Source organism: Chiloscyllium plagiosum, chromosome 31, assembly GCF_004010195.1.
Source record: "Chiloscyllium plagiosum isolate BGI_BamShark_2017 chromosome 31, ASM401019v2, whole genome shotgun sequence".
In the NCBI taxonomy this organism is placed as follows: Eukaryota; Metazoa; Chordata; class Chondrichthyes; order Orectolobiformes; family Hemiscylliidae; genus Chiloscyllium; species Chiloscyllium plagiosum.
The window spans coordinates 13178960-13201702 of record NC_057740.1 but is presented as its reverse complement, the minus strand read 5'-3'; positions in this window follow the sequence as shown (position 1 = coordinate 13201702).

Below are 22743 nucleotides of genomic sequence, written 5' to 3'. Positions count from 1 at the left end.
GGGGGAGGTTGTTTTTCTGACTGGAGGACTGTAAACAGTAGTGTTCCGCAAGGATTGGTGCTGGGATCTCTGTTGTTTGTAATATATAATAAATTATTTGGATGAAAATGTAAGTGGCCTGAATAGCAAGTTTTCAGAAGTCACAATAATTGGTGGAGTTGTGGATAGTGAGGAAGGTTTTGTCAAAGAGTGCAGAAGGGTAATAGATCTGTCAGTTAGTTGGGCAGAGAAATGGTAGGTGGAGTTTAAGTTGGACAAGTGTGAGGTGATGCATTTTGGGATATGCAAGAGGGAAGTATACAGTATATGGCAGGGCCCTTAGGAGCAATGACATAGAGAGGGTGCAAGCCCCTGTTTCCCTGGAAGTGGCAACACAGATGGATAAGGTGACAAAGAAGGCATACTTGTCTTCATCGGCCAGGGCATTGGATATAAAAGTTGGCAAGTCATGTGGCAACTGCATAAAATTTTAGTTTGGCCACATTTGGAGCTTTGTGAGCAGTTCTGGACACCACACTATGGAAAGCACATGGAGGCTTTGGAGAGGGTGCAAAAGAGGTTTACCAGGATGTTGCCAAGATTAGAGTTCACTTGCTAACAGGTGAGGTTGGATAATTTTGGATTGTTTTCGCGAGAGTGTTGGAGACTGAGGGGTGAGCTGATATAAGCATATAAAATAGTGAGAGGCATGGAAAGGCTGGTCAGTCTTTCTCCCAGGTTGAAAATGTCAAATTCTAGGGGGCATCGGGTTAAGGTGAGAGCGAAAAAATTTAAAGGAGATGTTCAAGGCAAGTTTTTTTACTCAGAAAGTGGAACACGCTGCCAGGGAATGTGATAGAAACAGTTTTGATAGCAATGTTTCAGAGAGACTTAGACTGACACGTGAGCAGGCAGGGAATAGAGGAATATGAACCATGTGCAGGCAGGTGGGATTGGATTGGAATGGCATCATAGTCAGTACAGACATGGTGGGCCAAAGGGCCTGTTCCTGAGTTGTACTGTTCTGTGTTCTACATTAAAGGCCCCATCCATCTTCTCAGGTGTAACTAAAAGGAAATCACAAACACATTGTGAAAATAACATGTATCCCTAATTCAAATGCCAGAGTATCTGGTATGAACCCCATTGCTATTATTGAATATTGTACAGGCTAAACACACAGCTTGGAATTCTTTATGCCACCCGCTCCACCACTGGCAGCTGTGCCTACAATTACCAGGGGCCTGACTGTCTGACCTAAAGTCAGCTTATGGATCTCTCCAGCAAATTGCATAATGCTTCTCTGAAGAGTCTTTCTATGTTTTGCTATGCTAAAGATGCTATATAATTGCAAGATGTTGTTGTGTCCATTGTCTGACCCAGGCACACCGTATTTCACATTATTTCATGCATGCAGATCGTGTTTAATTTAAAATATGGTCATACCCCATGAAGTCATGGATGATGTAGTTATTTACACAACCCTGTATTCACAGGACAAGACCAGGCATACTTTTCCCATCCTTCATTGTTGAAGGTGTGGCAGAAAGCAGTAATTACAGAAAGAAAAGACCTCCCCTTTCTTTTATCCCTGAACAACAGGATCCCATCCCCTCGAATAATGCACCTGCTCAGGTTGTAAAGAGATGATTCCCAAGTTAAATGAAGGGTGACCTAAACAAATTATAGAAATTGATTAGCCACTTTGACTGATGATGCAGCTACTGAAGGAGATAATCCATTGACTGACCGTGATAATAAGCTGATGTTCATGGCTGTTGTGATTGATTGTTCAGTGAGGGAGAGGCTTGTTTCCCAATTCATCGATGGCTTGTCAAACTCATTACAAGCTCGCTATTACCAAGCCCTAATCATTAAAGCTGGACTTAAATAAGTTGCTTTCATCTTTTATGAGGGCAATCACCAGGAAGCCAATTGGAATGCGGGAGACTAGTGTGCAGAAGGTTGTTTGTTAAAATAAGCACTACCGCACTTAGGTAAAGAAAGAAAAGAAAAATAAAAGAGGACATTAAATAAATACTACCGCAGTTCGGCGGTAGTGTGGGGGTTAATAAAACAAAAATAAAGAAAAAAAATAAAATAAAAAAAATAAAAAAAAACAGAAGGTTGTTTGTGGCTTTAAAACACCTACAAAACAGAAGGATGGAGGCTAAAGAGTAAGTGTGAACAGGGATATCAGGTTAAACCCTGTTCAGCTAAAAGATGCTAGTATTTGGAATAAGTCACCAGCAGGGCTGATTAGAACTCAATGCAAGTAGATTCAAAGATGGTGGGGCAAGTAAACTTCTATTTGTAATGTCTCTGGTTCTTGTCCAAGGCCATATTGTTAGGAATATGTATTTATATATGTATATATCTATTTCTAATGGAAAAGTCTGGAATATATAGAACTGTCTGGATTGAAAATATTTTTTGCCATGTGATTTCTTGGAAATGAAGTTAATACTTCAAGGTGTGATGTGGTTTACTGCTGTTTACAGAACGCCAAATGACTTTGGAGAAAAGACAAGCAAAGCTTTGAGGGAGATAAAGTGTTGAGTTTATCGCCCTTAATTGTCAGAAATCTTGGCTTTGAAATGACATCTGTGCTGATGGTTGCTAAACAACATTTTATAGACCTGAGCTTTATTTTCATAAAGCTAGAAGGATATTTAAAAAACCCTCTGGAACTGCGTCTCTGTCTGTCTCTCTATCTGTTCATGTCTCTGTCCCTGTCTCTCTATCTGCCTGCCTCTGTGTATGTGTGTCTGTGTCTGTGTCTCTGTCTCTCCCTATCTGTATTTCTCTCTTCCTCTGTGTTTCCCTCTCTATGGGAATCTGACTTAAAAATTCTAAATATCAGCATTTCTGACCACCTTTTTAGACCCTGAATATCTGACTGTGAAACAAAGCTTACATCCAGCTCGATTTTCAATCTAAAATGAATATCGTTCATCAGCCTATGGCTCTCACAATTTGATTTCGTTGACAGCAAACCCGTCCATATGTTCCTGTGGTTGTGGGCAGTGATGGTAGAGCCTCTGAAAGGCACATACAGATTGATGGGTCCCACTGCTGGGAACATGCCTTTGCTTTGGAGCCATGCCAGGTCACTGACAAAGTATCTGTGCTTTTCCAGCCCATCTCCTGGTAAAACTCTGCCTAAAATTCTTGATCAGGTTACTGGGTTGATCTCTTGATCCAAACTCTGTTTGAATTCCATTACATTCCTTGTTAGTCTGGGCTACAGTGTGGGGACTATGCTGTTCAAGATCCCCATTGGCCTTTACTATGATTAAGATCATGGTGTGTCACTGTTCCTTATTTCTTTAGCTGGATTTCCTCTACTGCTGATGACTGAATTTCACAGGACCATGGGATTTAAGTGTTACTGACAAAGACTGTCACTTCTTTTTACCCAGCTCTGACCATCCTTGAAATGGCAAGACCATTCATTTCAAGGTAGACAGACAGGAGGCTGGAAGAACACAGTAAGCCAGGCAGCAATAGGAGGTGGAGAAGTCAACGTTTTGGGTGTAACTCTTCTTGTGTTCTACCTGTCTCCTGCTTGTCTACCTTGGATTCCAGCATCTGCAGTTTGTTTTGTCTCTTGTGCCATTCCAGAGAGCAGTTAAGAGTCAACCACACCATTATGGGTTTGGAATCCTATGCAGACCTGACTAGATATCGATGGCTGACTTCCTTCCCTAAAGGACATTGGTTTTCACAACAGTCAGCGATGGCTCTACGGTTGCTGTTACGAAGGCTAGATTTTCTTGATTGGATTGAAATTCTATCGGTTGCTGTCTCCAGAACATGAGATTGGGTCTCCAGACTCGAAGTTTTCTTTAGGCAGTCCCTTGAGATAGATGATGATGTTCTTCCTAAAAAAAATCACCAAAAGAACTATGTAAATCAGAAGCAAAAACAGAAGTTTTTGGAAAAGCTCTGCAGGTCCGGCAGCACCTGTGGAGGGAAATCAAAGTTAACATTTTGGATTCGGTGACCCAAGGAGTTCTGAGAAGGGGTCATTGGGCCTCAAATGTTAACTCTGACTTCTCTTCACAGATGCTTCCAGACCTATTTGTGTTATGATGCTCTTCCCCTCCAGTGTTGTTTCTTGAGGTGACTATAACATTCAATGCTGGATCCAAAAGGTGATGTTTGAAGTGGTGGCTGGGTGCGATGCATACTCCTACTGCAGTTTCTGCCTGGGCCTTGCCAGAGAGACTTGAAATGGGTGGCACCTTCAGTAATGCTTCTTCTGCAGTTTGAGCCGTCTGGAGTAAGCGATTGCCAAAAGTCAGTGAGGGTATTGTAGTTTAAGGGGAGCTTTGAGGTCATCCTTGATGGATTTCTTCTGTCCTCCTTGTAATCGCTTGTTATGATGAAGCTTGGAGTAGACAGCTTCTTTGGGAAGTCTTGTCAGCCATGTGGACAATCTGACCCATCCAGTGTAGCTGATTGATGGTAACCAGTGCCTTGATGTTAGGGATGTGGGCCTGAGGGAAGGTACTGATGTCAGTCTGGATCCTACCAGTGGATTTTCAGGATTATTTGGAAACTCCAGTGGTGATGTTTGTGGGTTATTGATTCTGTAATTGCCACTGTCACTGTCAACCTCATGTGGTTCCTCAATGATGTTATGTATAGAATCCTGCCTGTCTGTTTCCCTGCGTATATATAGATGGTTTTCAATTCTTCCCCTCTTCACAACTCTTAGGTAGTTTGGTGCTCCTCTCTAGTCAAATTGTGTGAATGGAACAGAATGATCCACTATTTGGATGTCAAAATAATTTTATCCAGTTTCTAGCAAAGGCACCATTCTAGGCAGAACAACAATACATCCCCATATCCCTTTCCTTCAAAGTGTTATAACATGTAGTTTGTTAATTGAAATATATTTTCACCTTCAACCTGATTCCCACTCTGATTCTGGGCAGCATAGGGGCTATAGTGACCTCCTACTCAAACTACCAGCTGTTTCTGATCGCTGTGATCCCTGTTGGAAAGTGGACCTTAAGAATCAGACTTCACTCTAATCGCCTGATGAAATCCTCATCAAACACTTGTGTGGTGAGCACGCTGCTGACCTTTCTCTGGACACTCATCATTCCTTGAACCAAATCCCAGCTGGATTCAGCCATCTTGGGAGAGGAGATGGGCAGGACAGCAATATATAATTTGGCCTTTCATGCCACAGTATACCACTTGTGCTCCTGTGTCCCAGTTGTCTAAAGTGCATCGTGAAAGCAAATATGTAACATCTAGCAAATGTATCCTACGCACTTGTTACAACGAGATTGTTATTGTCAAATGCTTTGCTGCAATTCACAAAGTTGTCAGCAGGTGGCAGTCAATCACTATACATGGGCAGACAATGCAAATTCAATGCAAGCATAAGTGACATGATTTCCCAAAAACAAATAAAGAGAAAATGATACAACTGTTTCTTCTGCTTCAGCTGCTGCCTGACCCTGCTAAGTATTTCCAGCAAATGTTGTTTTTGGTTCAGAGTTTCAGCATTTACAGTATTCTCACCCTTTCAAAATCATTCCACTCTCGCTGGCTGTTTCTATGGGATACTGTCCCATATCGCTGGCTGATGTCGATCTCTCTGTTATGTGTTATGTTTATCACAAATAATATTACTTACAGAAGAACACAATGGAGGAAAGAGTGAATACAGAAAAGTGACCTCTGGAAACATTTCACTATCACCAGGAATTAACTCAAAATATTCTGTTCACAAGTTGAAGTGAGATAGTTTTCAGAGTGAACACTGCAATTTCTTCCCCCAACAACAGCATCTGACCTAAGTACAAGCTTGATGTGAGAGCTGTTGGTGTTGATATTACCGAAGCCTTTGATTCTGGAGATGTGTTCAAAACACAATGCAACAGTCATAACATGTATTTTTTTTAAATGGTGGAAAAAAGAGCAGCTGTGGTGCCCTTGTAAAGAGGTGATGTTGAAGATCCTGCATTGGTTTCATGATGGAGAAGGAAATCTGCTCCTCTCGCCTGAGCTGATTTCCAACCTGCTCACTCTTAACATCCAAACCAGCAGCTCACCATTACCCTCAACATTCAGGCAGCGATGAACAACCAATGCTGGCCTTGTTAATGTCCACATTCTGTGAATGATTAAAAGCAAGCTGACTCTACTGGGACTTATGCTTTCTGGTAATACAAGTTAGTCTGTCCATGTTAGACGGAGCTAATCTATCCCATAACCACATGGCTGCTTGAAGGCCCATTTCAAAACTAAAGGTGTTCGGAGAGATTGTTGAAATTGATTACAATCCATTGATATTGAGGCTCCCAAGTTAGCTCTCGGGGAAGACTGACAAGAGTTGAGTGTGGTGCTGGAAAAGCACAGCCAGTCAGGCAGCATCCGAGGAGCAGGAGAATCGATGTTTCGGGCAAAAGTCCTTCATCAGCATATTCCAGATGAAGGGCTTTTGCCTGAAACATCGACTCTCCTGCTCCTCAGATGCTGCCTGACCTGCTGTGCGTTTCCGACACCACACTCTGATCTCCAGCATCTGCAGTCCTCACTTTTGCCTAGAATATTGACAAGGGTCTGTTTGTGTTCTATGACTCTACGACCACAAATATACAGCAGGTGGGTTTATTAATTTGACACAATGTTAACCCTAGCGAAACTGAGGACTGCAGATGCTGGAGATCAGACTCCAGATTAGAGTGGTGCTGGAAAAGCACAGCAGGTCAGGCAGCACCCGAGGAGCAGGGAAATCGACGTTTGCTTTTCCAGCACCACTTCGCAATGTTAACCCTGAACAGCTATTGCACATCTACCTGTGAACCTCTTGAGCTGAGTTGATTTTTTTTTTTCTGATCAGAACTGACTCTAAGAGGATGTAGACAGACAGGAGGCTGGAAGAACACAGCAGGCCAGGCAGCGTCAGGAGGTGAAGTTGACGTTTTGGGTGTAACCCATCAGGGCTGGGGGTGGGTGTTGGGGGAACTGCAGATAAAGGGGGTGGCAGGGGCAGGGTGGTGAAGTGGGATTAGGTGAAGATGTGTAGAAGGTACGACCTGGTTGGTCAATGGGAGGAATGAATCTGGTTGGTGGTGGGGAGGGGCTAAGAATGGAGTCGAAGGGATGAAGGGAAGAACTCCATGTTGTATCGTCCAGGCTGTAGGTGGAAGATGAGGTGTTGTTCCTCCAATTTGCAGTTTGGTTTATTGTGGAAATGGAGGAGGCCAAAGTTGGGCATGTCGGAATGGGAAGGGGAATTGTAATGGGTGGTGTCTCCATCCAGGACAGGGTGTGGAGGCTGCTGTCATGGGCTGAGCCCAGACCTCAGGGAGCTATGGATTGGATGGGAAATGAAGCTCAGTGATTGGACTGGCTTATCAAGGCCACCAGCTGAGCAGATGGTGGGAGTCTCTTCCCCAGGGCAGACCTGTTTTAAGACAAAGGTGAGGAGGAAGGGTTTAGAGGAGATCTGACAAACATTCTCCCAGCGGGTGTTAGAAATCTGGAACGTGCTGCCTAAGAGCATGGTAGCGACAAGTGGTGTCACAACACTTAAGCATCTGGGTGAGTATTTAAAATGCCAGGACATGGTAGACTATGGACCAAGTAAATGAGGATTAGTGTTGTTTGGTGATTGTTGGTTGATATACTCATGGTGGGCCGAAGGGCCTGACTCTGTACTGTATGGCTCTATGACTAAATATAGGTATGTTCTAATGGGGTTTGTAGACAACATACACACTGTTTCAGGTGAAAAATTCCCTAAAGACTAAATGTTAAGAACATTTCTCTCTTTCTCTATTTCCTCCTCTGTGAGTAGACAATCTTCTTATAACCTCCATCTCCCTGTTATCCAGGAACCCAAGGGTGACTGCTGACAGTACGCCATCACAAGTGCTACTCCCAGATCCCTTCCAGAGATCACCATTGATTCTCTGCCCATAGAAGACTTCATTTGTAAACAGCCCCTCTGATTGCTCAGCACTGTCATAATAGTAGAGCCAGTAGAAAATAATAAAGCAACTAGCCAGAGAGCTGTACATGATCCCTTCAAACAGTGACGCTGGGCCTAGTCCTTCCAGTGGTGTTCACCCCACCGTGTGAGGTTAGACAGTGAGGTTCAGAACAGAATACACATCTCTCCATAAACGGTGTCAAGCTTCTTGTGTGGTTGGAGTCAACCAGGGGAGCTTTCTATCACAGTTTTGATTTTTTTTCTTCTTGCTCATTCACAGGATGAGGGCAACACTAGCTGGGCAGCATTTGTTGCCCATCTCTAATTGCCCAGTGGACATTTAAGAGTCAACCATGTTGCTATGGGTCTGGAGTCACATGTAGGCCAGACCAGGTAAGGATGGCAGTTTCCTTCCCTAAAAGACGTTAGTGAATCTGATGGGTTTTTCCTGACAATCAACAATGGATTCAGGATCATTATTAGACTCTTAATTCCAGATTTTTATTGAATTCAAATTCCATCATCTGCCATGGTGGGATTTGAACCCAGGTTCCCAGAACATTACCCTGGGTCTCTGGATTAACAGTCCAGTGATTATTACCAATAGGCCATTGCCTGTCTGAGTGGTGGCCAGGCTTTGGGGAGTCAGGATGTGAGTTGCTGACCTTACAGTTGTAATAATTAGATGATAAGTCTAGTTCAGTTTCTAGTCAATGGTAACCTTGAGGATGTTGATAGTGAAGGATTCAGTAATGGTAATGCCATTGCATGTCAAGGGACTATGGGTAGATTTTCTGTTATTGGTGATGGTCATTGGGTGGTGCTTATGTGGTGTGAATGTTACTTGCCACTTATTAGCACAAGCCTCGATATTATCCAGAACTAGCTGTATTTAAACATAGTCATATAGCATGGAAACTGGCCCTTCAATCCAACTCATCCATACTGACCAGTTTTCTCAAACTAGACTAGTCCCTTCAGCCTGCGGATGGCCCATATCCTCTAAACCTTTCCTAATCATGTCCCTGACCAAATGTCTTTTAAATGTTGTAACTGCATCTACCACGTCCTCTGGCAATGCATTCCACATACCAACCACTCTCTGTGTGAAAAGGTTGCCCATTTTAAATTGTTCTCCTCTCAATTTAAAATTATACCTTGTGGTTTTGAGCTCTGCTACCCTAAGGAAAATACCTTTGCTATTCACCCTATCCATGTCCCTCTGCTCTTATAAAATTTGATTAGGTCATCCCTCAACCTCCTATGCTTCAGGGGAAAAAAATGTCCCAGCCTATCTCAAGCTCTTTATAATTCAAGCCCTCCATGAAGATTAGTGGGATAGCTGATGTTTTCCAAAAGCTGGCAGAAAGAAAGTGAAAAGATGTCACCCTTCACAAAATAAATGTAGGTGAAGGACGTCACCTGGATATCACAGGTCATCAATCAGACTGAACGCAATGGAATGAAAGTTCATAGTCTGACAGAGCAAACTGAATCATCAGCCCCTGTTCAGATACGAAGACAAAACTCTACACTCTTATTTCCAACTTCCCTTCTCACTTACAATATCCAATTGCCCTTTAAGCAATTTGACTAGTCAGCGTTTCTTTTGTTATCATGAATAGCCTGATTGTACCTTTATAGTATTACTCAACTTGCGTACATTGGCAGTGTAACCCATGTAATTCACCAGTGATTGACAGTCCGAGAACTCACTGATTTTAAGTCACCAATCATTTGTGAAAATGAAACTGCCTGAGACTTTTTTGGCCACAAGCTTTAATTTCATTTTTATTTAAAGTTTGGAATTTTTGCAAAAATGCAGCAATCTGAAATTGAAGATATTTTAATCAAGGAACATCAAATCCAAGGTACAGCTGTGAGGTTGTTGTGGGACCTCCATTATCTGCGGTCCAATTATCCAACTTCTCATTGATCCAACATGGATTGCTTCAGTATCTGAGGAGCCACAAATAGAGGTGAACATTGTGTAATCATCAGCGAGCATCCCCACTTCTGACCTTTATGGTGGAGGAGGAAGCATTTGAAAATGGTTGGACCCTAGAGGAACCCCTGCTGCGATGTGCTGAAGCTGAAATGACTGGCCTCTGACAACCACAACCATCTTCCTCTGTGCCAAGTACGACTCCAACCAGCAGAGAGTTTCCCCCTGCTCCCACTGACTCCAGTTTTGCTTAATGCTGTGCTCTGTCAAACACTGCATTGGGCTGCCACTCTACCCTCACCTCTGGAATTCAGCTCTTATGTCTATCTTTGAACCAAGGCTGTAATGAGGTCAGGATCGGATTAGCCCTGACTGAACCCAAATGGAGCATTAGTGAGCAAGTTATTGCTAAGCAACTGCTGGAGTCAGAGTCAAGAGCAAGGAAACAGACCCTTCAGTCCAAGCAGTCCATGCCAACCATAATCCCAAACTAAAGAAGTCTCTCCTGACTGGGCTTGGCCCATATCCTTCCCAACATTTCTTACTCACGTACTTATCCAAATATCTTTTTAAATGTTGTAACTCTACCTGCATCTATCACTTCCTCTGACAGTTCATTCCACACATGAACTTCTGTGTAAAAGACGTTGCCTCTCATGACTTTTTAAAATCTTTCTCCTCTCACCTTAGAAATATGCCCCCTAGTCTTGAAATCCCCCATCCTAGGGAAAGGACACCTTCCATACAACTTTATCTATACCCCTCATAAGATCACCCCTCAATCTCCTACACGCAAGTGAAACCAGTCCCAATCTGTCCAGCTTCTCCATTCCTGGCAAATCTTTTCTGAACATTTCCAGCTTAATAATACCTTTCCTATAACAGGGTGACCAGAATAGCACTGATGCCACTGTTGGTGTCCCTTTCTGTCATCATGATGGTGATTCACCAAGGATTAAGAAAAATGGAGGGAGGGTGAATTACCACTGGGATTATTTTATAGATTATAAGTGTGCCTCAAAGAAAAAAAAAGTTACAATGTGTTCTACGTCTCTATCAAACTAAGAAGAGGTTTGTATAAGTGCCAGAGGAAGTGGTGGAGGCTGGTACAATTGCAACATTTAAAAGGCATCTGGATGGGTATATGGATAGGAAGGGTTTGGAGGGATATGGGCCGGGTGCTGGCAGGTGGGACTAGACTGGGTTGGGATATCTGGTCAGCATAGACAGGTTGGACCGAAGGATCTGTTTCCAAGCATCTCTGACTCTAATATGACTCTAAGAATGAGATCATCAGAGCTGGCTGTTTAAATGAATGTATGATAATAGGGGAAGCTACAGATGTGGTGGGTAAAGATGCAATTTCTGGAATAGCAATTTTAATGAAGAGAAGAGAGTTGCCTCAATAAATAATTACAGAAAGGTTGTGAAGGATTAAAGCTAATGTTGGTCTTGCGGAAAGTTGTGCAAAGTTCTTTCTCATGAACAGGGTAAGTAATCACTTGAAAAAGTTGAAGCATAGGGAAGGTCAACCATTCCTTCTGAAAGTAGTTCATACCGAACAAACTTAACAGGGTTTATGTGACAGTCATTGAAGTGGTGGATAGTGAAGAATCAATGGATGTCATAGACATGGAATTTCATGAGACATTTAATTAGCTTTTACAGAAAAGAGTTCTAACTAAAATCAAAGGGCATGGAATTAGAGGCAATCAGTAAAAGCTTATGATGCCTATAGCTGAGCTAGCTGGATAGCTGACAAATTGAATTTTCCTTTAGTAGTGCCCATGAACAAATATTCTGAAATCTCATTAAACGTGATTCTCTTTCCATGTCTTAAAAAAATACTTTGTGTTTTTGCAGAAGAAGTTCTTTGTGCAACTAAACGACAGTTGCCTGTGAAGGAACTAGGTCAGATAAACAATCTCTTTCTATGCAGTGAGCTTTGGAAAAAGTACCTGTGTTCTGTCAAATTTCATCCCAGTGAATCCATTTTTTTTTTTGCTTTCAGGTACAATTGTCAAAACAAGATTTATTACCAAAACAATGCAGTGCAATTGGTTGTAAAGAATTCAGCCTGACAGTCATAATGACCAAGTTTTAATTTAGTAAATTATTTTGTTCTATTGTTTTAGCTGAGTGCGTAACAGTGGAAAATAGGATATAGCTCATTGGCAGCAGACTTTATATCTTACCCCAGTTTTATTTCTATTGTAGTTATTGCCCACTGATGAATTTTACATTATTTTATAAAGTCAGAATGACCTCTAAATTCTCGACTGGTTATATTTAATTCAGATTCTGGGAATATGGTGATAAAGTTCATCTGATCTCCAGTGAATTTGGCTGGGTCTTAGCAAAAACTCTCAGGAATAGCATACATGGCTACTTTAGCACTGTTTCTTTATAGTTCCCTCTAGACTACTGCTAAAGTTATAACTACCATAAGTACGGATCATAACTCCAGACGACTTGAGGACGATTTGAACTTTTAATTCCAAGATTTTTTTCTTAAAGAAACAAACAAGCTACTGATTTAAATTCAGTAGCGGTCTGGAGAGAGAGAGAGAGAATGGAATCCCGCACACCAAGTGTTAAGGAAGGGATAGGTATAAAAGGTGAAAGATCCACCACAAAGATACTGAGTATTTCAGGGTGTGAATATGCTGGGAGAAAATGCAGCACTCTAGAGCTTTTTTGTCTTCTCCTTTCAAGAATAACAGGGGTTAAAAACCCAGTGGAAACAAGTGTATTAGTGAGTTTGCGGACTTGTCTGTACTAGTCAGGGTTTGAGGGCTAATGTGCTGTGAAGTTGACAGTTAAAGAACAACCCACCAGTCACCTCTTTGTTTCAGGCAAAAGACTTTATCACTCTAAATGTTTGAAGCAAGCTAGAAAGCAAGCCAGTTCGAAGCAAACAGGATAAAATAATTTCAATCGCCTTGCAAAGCCAGAAGTCTCAATCATCTGTAAAACTATTAATGCTCCATTATCTAATCTTCATGAATAACCGAGAGACTGAATCATATATCCTTTAACTTTGTCTTTTTTGCACTCCGTTCTCATTTCTAATCAAATGTATGCATGTTGCACTATTCTTTCTTCTTGTGTTTTGTAAATAATAAATTCATTCTTTTGCTGTGACCAACTGTGAGTAAAGAAGGTTAGTCAGCTTCCCCCTTCTCATTCAGAGGCTTGGGATATCCCATATGAAACCCTAATAATTTGATTAATTTGAATAATTTATAGCATTCCTTCACTCAGGATGGTCAACCTGTGGGATTTTCTACCACAGAAGGCTGTGGAGGTTAGGTCACTGCATGTATTCAAGAAAAAGATTGATACATTTTTAGATTTTAAAGGCATCAAGGGGTTTGGAGATACAGCAGGAAGATGCTTTTGAAGATCAGCCATTATCACTTTGAATGCAGGACGGGCTCAAAGGGCAGAATGGCCTACTCCCACTCTCAGTTTCTACATTTCTTACTCTGGGAACCTTATGTGGAATCTGGCCCTGACATCAACAATAATCAGGGGAAATCTGGAAGGGATTAATAGCTTTGGAGACCATTGTTCACCCAGCACTCTAACTACTGGATTTCACAGAGCCTGCCTTTAATGACTCCATTCATTTGAAAGGCAGAGGTTTCTGCTTCCTCAGCAGGTGTTCCCCAGAGTACAGAGTTATTGACTGAGCTGGATTGGCAATATTTCCAAGGCAGGATGATGTGTGGCTGGGAGAGAAGTTTGCGGCTGATGGTGTTCTCCTGTGTCCTCCGTGCTTGTTCTTCCAGCTAGTGGACATTGTGGGTTTAGAAGGAGCTTTGGTGGGTTGCTGTGTGGATATGGTTAGACACTGCTGACACTCTTATCGGTGGGGAATGCTTAAGGTGGTGGCTGGCATGGACTGCTTTGTCCTGGATTATATGGAGTGTCTTGGTCATTGTTGGAGCTATGCACATCCAGACAAGTGGGGATATCTATCAAACTCCTGACCTGTGCCTTGTGGATGGTGGATAATTGCTGGGCAGTCAGGAGATGCGTTACTCAAGACAATTCCCAGCCTCTGATCTCCCCTTGTTAGGCTTATTTATTTGTTTTTTAACCCTGTTTAGACAGCACCGGAAGCAATGAGTCAAATGAATCTAGAGAAAGAGAACCCAATTTGTAATTACTTTCTGAAATATTTCCAGTGGCTCTTGCAGATAATGTATGTATATAAATATCTTTTATGGTGATCCACCAATAACTTACATCTTGGGCGAATCACAGAAGAAAAATCTTGTTGTCTTCAATGGTTTCTGTTTGCAAGGCACCCTACCATGGGGTTAATGTTTGGAGTAAACAGCTCATTAATTCTATTTATTCTTCAGGAGTCTTCATGACTGAGCTTGCAATGTAGAGAACATTGAACATCCTGCTGTGAAACTAATGGTTACAGTAGCCTAGCAACTAGCATACTTGATTAGTTAAAACGCTTTCTTTTTGATTTAAACATCCAATGAATTTGACACACACATAGACTTTTATTGTATTATATATCACAGAGGCATTGATACACTTGTTAATCGATCTCAGTATTCCCTCCCCCAACTCAATTCCATTCTCCGATACGGCAGCTGAATGATACTCTCCAGTGTATTTATGGTGCAATGTGTTCAATTAATTGACTGTTGCCAAAAGGAAGCTAATGCAGCCAAACAAGTTGTAGGACCCTTGATACTGTCATGTAATCAAGTAGTCCTGCAGACTTAATCTATGATTGAATCTTTTAAACTTTAGTGTCCACCTGTTGCAGCTAAAACATGCTCTGGTTGTTTTCCCTCTAACTTTCCGGTGGTCTTGATCCTAATTTTTCTGGTAAATGATTAGATAGGTGACTGTGACTATGTCTAAATGCCCATCCTTCATGTATGAGATGTGACATTCACATTCTGAATTTCTTCTGTAAGGCCTTGAATGCAATGGAGGAAGGCAGGATAATTCGATCCTAGAAGATGGAAGAGGCCTGGAGTGTTGTAAAATGTGGCAGCTCTTGTCATGGCTGGCTCTCTGCCCAGAAAAAAGCATCTGGAGTGAGCTCCTGAAGGACTAGGGGCATGGGTTCCATCTGTTCCAAACATGGTGACATAAAAAGGAGGCAAGACCAGTGTAACTTCTTCCTTACTGCGATTTCCTACTGTGTCTATCGCATTCTCCCACAGAGGACTAGATTCCAGGATGAACATGGCATTGTTGGGGCATAAGCAGGGCTCACTCTAGTGTTCAGGCCTGAATGGGCTCACTCGCACATCCCTTTGTTATACTTTCCTTTTTTTCATGTTCTTGCGTTCTCTCCGTCTCTCTCTACATGCCGCTCAGAAAACCTATCCTGTCTGAGCGGTAACTTCATTTGGAACCAAGAAAACCCAACGTGCCCACTTTTGGGGATTGCAAGCCATACACCTGACCATTGTGTGACTCTCACGCCATTTTTGTCCTTTCACAAATGGATCAGCTTTGCAATGTCATCAGTAAACTATGGTGCAGAGTGTTGGGAATGCTGTGGCGAACCAGTTAGAGGGCCCGGTCTCGATTCCCCAGCACAGCAGCCAGACTCCTAAAATTGTTTAAAGGCCCCCTCATCCCACAAACAATCCTCACCCTCACCCATATCCCATGCCAGCCCATACCCCCTCCATGCTATCCATAGATCCTCCATGCCCCATCGTTCACCCATGCCATATTTAAGCTAGGTGATAGCAAAGAGAAATATTTTTAAATCATTGGAAAACATGATTTAATCTAAAAGAAAAAGCCCTGATTATCAATACAATTTCATTGAATCCCTACATTGCAGATAGAAGGCAATCAGCCCATCGAGTCGCTGAGGAGCATCTTAGTCAAGCCTACACCCTCTATCCCCATAACCCTGCATTCACCATGCCCTATCCACCTGACCTGCACATCTTTTGAACTGTGGGAGGAAACCCATGCAGACATGGGGAGAATGTGCAAACTCCTCACAGACAGTTGCCTGAGGCTGGAATTGAACCCTGGTCCCTGTAGTTCTGAGGCAGTTCTGTGCCACCGTGAAACATATACTCCTTTAGTCTTTTTAAACAAGCTAGAAACTGTATCATTGACACATTCCAGTAGAATAGGCTCATTGAAACCTCAATAGTTCCAGTCATAACAAAGCAGCCATTATAATAAAAACTTCCATTTGAGATGACAGAACACACAGACCCTTTTCTATTTCAAAGAAAAATGCCCATCAGTCAATGGAGGGGGAACTGGGGCAGTGGATTTTTTCCACGTTCAGAAGCAGTTTGTTTGAAGAAAATATTCAAATTCTGCAGTCGAGTTAAACAGGACAATCATTACACCAGAGGATACGTTCTATATTTTGCGTGTGTTTTGGTGTTTTCTCAAAGGGTAAAGTACTGGAATGCATTTGAACAGTTACATAATGCTTTCCAATGTAAGGTTAACTCAGCTTTAAAGGATAGGTCCTGATGATGAGTTCAAATGAAAAACTGTGCATTAAAAACACATCTATGTTACAATATATCAATAAAAAGAGATATTTGAAGATGTGAAAAAACTTTGTCCTTATCTTTCTAATTAACTTCTTGACAGGCTTTCCATTCTCTTCAGAAACTCTCAAACCTGATATGTCTTTAATAGACATTCAAAACCTTGTTCCACCAGAAGAAAACGATGTGCAGGAGGAAATGCAAATTCCATTGCTAATTTCAAATAGGGAATCATGTGGGCAACTGAGTGTTTTCTCCACTGGCCATTCCTCTTCCTCAAAGTGTCTTCAGGAGCATGGCATGCAGTCCTGAATGTGGTGGATAATCATATTTTCTCCAAGAATAAGCTAAGTGTGCTCTCCCTGTACACTGTCCCCTTGCCACCTGGACAATGTTCACCTCCATTCCAACCAGACTCACCACCTGGAATTCCTGGCTCCTGTCCAGCTGAGGTGGGGAGGGGCAGCATTGTCAGAGGTGCACGGGGAGGAGAATGGCCATTTGGGGGAAGAGTGAGCCAGAAGGGGTAGGTGAGGGGTGGCTCAGCGTTATCAGGGGTGAGGGAAGGGGGAGGCCAGGAAAGGGCCGAAGCATTGTTGGAAGTGAGACAGTGAATAACGTTGGTGACCAAAGAGAGCTGGAAAACTATTGGGGGTGAGGCTGTGGTTAACATTGCTGGGAGAGCAGGTGAGTAGTGGTGGATGCTGTCAGGTTGAAGAGACATTGTGCAGTGTTGAGGGATGACACCTCCATTTGGAACTCCATGGAACTGAAGGTGAGCCTTAATTTCATGTTGCAAACAGAAGGACGTGGCTTCACTGACATTACCCTCACCACTTGGTATCCTGACTGGGGCAGTGGTAGTATTCCTGCCTTTGAACCAGTACACCTGGGTTCAAGCCCCCCCCCCGCCTCCCCCGCTCCAGGGATATGAGGTAACATGTCTGGACAGATTGATTCAAAATGTGATGGGTTTATAATGCAACTGTAGTGTGTTGAATGCTAGAATAAATCATTGTGTGTTTCAGGCATGTGATCATGACCCTACATTTGAGCCAGAATGACTGGGTTTAAGTCCCCTGCTCCAGAGGTGTGTTACAATCCATAGAATACACCAGGACAAGTTGACCAAAAATAGGCCATTGGACAATTCAAATTGCAATTTGTGTTGGGTGCACCCTCTCCATCATTGCCTGGAATATCAGGTCAAATAACTCTTCAGTATTTATTAGCAAGATCCTCTCGGATACATTTTCACCACTCTCTAGTGCTTTAGGATATCATCAGGTCAGAAGTCAGGTTATGGTCCAACAGGTTTATTTGAAATCACAAGCTTTCAGACTGCTGCCCCTTCATCATATGAAGGGTATTTAGGGTATCATGACATTCTCTGAAGGTAGCTAGAAATATCACATTATGGCACAATTCCAGCCCTATACTACGCTGCTGTTGAATGACCCCCAATGAGATTGACAACATCTAGAAACACATAAGCAACAATGTGAACATGTCTGGCTGGGTTATCTTGCTGTGGTGCTGAACGTTTGTTGTACAGGAGCTGATACAATGCATAAGCCTTTACTTGATGCACACAGAAATTCAATCTAGCCTTGGCAAATTGGATTCTCTTGCCAAAGTACTCCAACTGCTCTTTCAAAAGCTCATCACAATAGTTTCATGTCAAGTTTAACAACAAAAAGCCTCCTAATTTGATTATTTGAGTGACATGATACTCAAGTCTAGAAAGCTAAAATTATTCGTTGTAAGCGGGACTATTATATCCTGTTCTTTTAACTTGGAGCTATAAAACCATCTTTGTCCTGACCAATTACAGAACTCTGGATTTTTCTCTGTTCTAAGAGGTTTATTTTAAATGGAGTAAAACCTCATTCTAAGAGATGGTCGGAGCAGGCCTTAGGTATCCTATTCAATTTCATCAGAAAATGTGACTTTGGTTAAATCAGTATTTGATTAGTTTGCACAGGTGTATTCTTACTGAACTGCCTGTGTACTGCAGCAATGTCTTTGAAGCTGCAATATCTAAAACATGCTGAAAATTAAAATATCCCCAACAATTCTCCTTTGCTTCATGATATAAGACTCTGCTTGCTCAGTCAAGTTCCTTGCTCAGCCAACACCAGTGAAAAAAATGTTAGCTGAGAATTATCTGTTCTTCAGGTGCAGCTTTGTCAGGAGTACAGCACTGCATTGCTTTCTGCTGTGCTTCCAGTGGTGCAGTGACAATAGCTTTGAGGAGGTTTAAGGCCATTGATAAATAATTATCTAGTTTGCTGTGCATGCAATCTTTCTCTTTGATGTAGAGCATATTTAAAACTTCCTGACGAAACGACTATGTGAACTTTAAGTTTTTAATTTCTTCTATATATTTTGTTAATATCTGCAATCTACTGCTCCTCTGCTACCTGTACTGAGAAGTCATTCTTCATGTGTGAGACTGTACTAACAGGGTTAGCAGGGTCAATGCTGAGCAGTATTACTTGGAATGAGATATCAGCAGAATGTGTAATGCAAAGGTAAGTGATAACATCATGAAAATGTCATATGATTATAGAGAGTGAACTGGCATGGAGCAGAATCTTTGCCATTGTCTTAGGACAATGTGCAGAATCTTACAGGGGTCTGAGTGATATGGGTGACAGTATGTTTTATGGCAGATGAGAAATCTAGCAAGGCCCATCTTAAGGATAGAGCAAGATGCTCCCAACGTTAATGCTTCTGACAAAAGAAGGGGCAAACTTCTCACTGGGTAGCAGTGAGTTGCCGATTGAAGGAGCTTATTGCTTATTAAATGTCTTGTGGTCAGCCTTACTTATCTCATTAATATTCAGCTTCCTATCTTACTTTAAGACACTAAACAAGCTAAGTGTCAAGGAAATTTGAAATGGAAATCCGAGCAGTACCTAGCAAATTTTCAGTTGACTGTTTGTTTGTTCGGAAGGATCTCGCGTTGACCGGAAACTAACAGCACACACCATAAGCACTGGTCATACGCACCCCACATCCATGGACATTGGCATCTGACACGTGCCAACATCTAAGCATCCACAAGGTGCATCTCTGATCCATGTCGGCACTTCAGTGCTGCACCAGCAACTAGCATTGCAATGACGTGGCAAGGACTCTGTACACTCAGTATATGCACTCAGCCCATGGACTGGACCAAGTTGCTCTTCAGGCTCTTTTTGCTCACTGCCATAACACTCACTCACTGTAAGCCAACATTGATGCTTACAGTGCATCTTGCACTGCATTGCCTTGTCTTGTAGTTTTTGTGCTTTGCTCATTTCAGTAAGGGATACCAGATTCATTAATTTGCTGTGTCGTTTAACAAAGACGTAAAGGAAAGAAACTTCCCATGGTGTTTACAAGTCTAGGAAGAAACTTTCACTCGGGGGTTCCGGTACAGTAAGTTAAGGGCTGCCTCTGATACCAGTCCAGGGGCTTGGAGTCAGTAGATCAGCCACTTGCAGTCAGCATCAGATATTTACCATGTATGCCACCAGGAGTCCATTGTTGGGTAGCCAGGATCCAGTTGGCTTACTACCATCAGGAATGGCTGAAGCGAATAGTATAGGAATAGGTATAATTTAAGGCAAATTTAAACTACCCACATGGAGAAGGGGCTAGATGGTTACAATAGCAACTTTAAATGAGGAAAGATGTTTGGGAAGACTTGAGTGAAGCTTAATCACCGGTATGGACTGTTTGGACAAAATGGCTATTCCCTACATAATTTTCTGTTAACGCTTTTAGTGAGGATGTGGAGAAGATGTTTATCCTCTCCCTAGGTCAGGAGTACTAAAGTCAACAGTGGCAGCAACAGGCATTGCGCTGACTGAGTGCACAGTAGAAATCTGTGGCTGAGACTGTGTCATCATTGACCAATATTCATCAGAGCTGAAAATGTGTTGCTGGAAAAGCGCAGCAGGTCAGGCAGCATCCAAGGAACAGGAGAATCAATGTTTCGGGCATAAGCCCTTCTTTAGGAATGAGGAAAGTGTATCCAGCAGGCTAAGATAAAAGGTAGGGAGGAGGGACTTGGGGGAGGGGCTTTAGAAATGCGATAGGTGGAGGGTGTGTAGGAGAGTAAGATTGACGGTTTGGGAGTGTGTAAGACAGTAAGCGTGACGGTTTGAGAATGTGTCGGAGACTGTGCGTGACGATGTGGCAGTATATAGGAGAGTGAGCCTGACGGTTTGGGATTGTGTAGGAGAGAGAATGTGACGGTGTGCGAGTGTGTAGGAGAAGGAGAGTCTCCCCAATATAGAGGAGGCCACATCGGGTGCAGCAATAGATGATGTGTGTGGAGGTGCAGGTGAATTTGTGGCGGATATGGAAGTGTCCCTGGGGAGAGGTTTTGGCCAGACGGTGATGTCCACACCCTCTGAATGAAACAAAACTCAGTTTGGACATTAAATACTGGACCAGCCAGTGATGCTTACTTCCCACGAATGAATAAAATCAAATGTCTAGAGGATTAAATCAGGTGTCCTTCCATCAATGATTGAATAGGTTCAGCAGAGGATGAGAGAGCATTAGTTTAAAGAAAACAGGTTCTAGTATCCTGTAGTTTGCTGATGTTTTAACAACATATACACCATCTCTACTGTCACTGATATCAAAACAATGTGCCTGCATCACAATATTGCTATGGTTTGTACTTGTTTCAAGTTGGCTGAACCAGTGGATACAGGGAGCAGGCAGAGAAAGCAGAGTTTAGGCCACAATTCAATCAGCCACAATCTAGTCAAATAGCACAGCAGGGTCAAGGGGCAGACTGGCCTACTCCTAATTCATATGTAAGTTGTGGATGGTTTTGCATTCCGTGTTTAACTGAGTGGAGATGGTGATCCTACTGGCAACATCCCGGACTGGTGGTCTGGGCAGTATTCTGGGGATATGAGTTCAAATGGCCACTGGTGGAATTCAATCAATTCAAACAAAATCCTGACCTGGAAGCTAGTCTCTGTGAGTATTACACCAGTATCAAGTGTTGTAAAAGCCCATCTGCTTCATGAATGGGATTGGGAATGTTAATTTGTCAGCAAAACCCTCATCCTATGATTATCTATAATTGAGATGCCAGATGGCGACAGCAGAAGGAAGGATACTTTCCAGCTTCTCAGTCTAAACTGGGTTTGCAATCTGGCAGCAAGTTTCCACGAGGTTTTTTTCAGATTAGATTCCCTACAGTGTGGAAACAGGCCCTTCGGTCCAGCAAGTCCACACTGACCCTCCGAAGAGTAACCCACCCAGACCCATTTCCCTCTGATTAATGCACCTAACATTATGGGCAATTTAGCATGGCCAGTTCACCTGACCTGCGCATCTTTGGATTGCGGGAGGAAACCGGAGCACCCGGAGGAAACCCACGCAGTCACGAGGAGAATGTGCAAACTCCACACAGACAGTCGCTTGAGGCTGGAATCGAACCTGGGACCCTGGTGCTGTGAGGCAGCAGTGCAAACTACTGAGCCACCATGCTGCCCCTTCTTCCTGCTCTATTTCTGTTAATCTAGCAGAACCTCTGTTTCTGTGCAGGCCTAGATTTCTGCTGACACAGAGCCCCTAAGGAAATGCACCCTGGCTTTCAGCGAAGAGAAGTCACAATATTTGATGTTTGCTTTTGAACAGCGATGCTTTTTCCTAAAGAGAGAGAAATCAGAAGCAGAACCCAGCGTGGACTGCGCAGTAATAAACGATTCTGTAATGGAATCGCACTGTCTCAGTCGCACTGCCCAACAATCTGCATAAATTAGTTACGAGAAATGACATTCAGTATCGTTGGTGTGCAAGAGAAATGCTGAGCTCTTTCAGTGCATAAAATATCATTAACCTTTCATAAACCCCACTCAGAGTGCTGGAATGAGAGAGATACTTTCCAAATATTCAGTCTCATTTCCCAACCTTCTCTCCTGAATCCTCATACTGAATTACAGCTCTTTTGTCTAAGTGCTCATTTCAGAGCAATAATCTGCATGACAAAGGCCAACATTGATCATTCATCAATTTTTGTCCTCAGTGACAGACAACCCTTCCTACAGATGCCTGCAGTTAGTTCATTAATAGGTTGATAATTAAGAATGGAAAGCGTAGCTGCATTTTCTTCTTTCCTGAGCCTAGAGATGCTGAGGAGAAAGTGAGGGCTGCAGTTGCTGGAGATCAGAGCTGAAAATGCGTTGCTGGAAAAGCGCAGCAGGTCTGGCAGCATCCAAGGAACAGGAGAATCGACGTTTCGGGCATGATTCCTGAAGAAGGGCTTATGCCCGAAACGTCGATTCTCCTGTTCCTTGGATGCTGCCTGACCTGCTGCGCTTTTC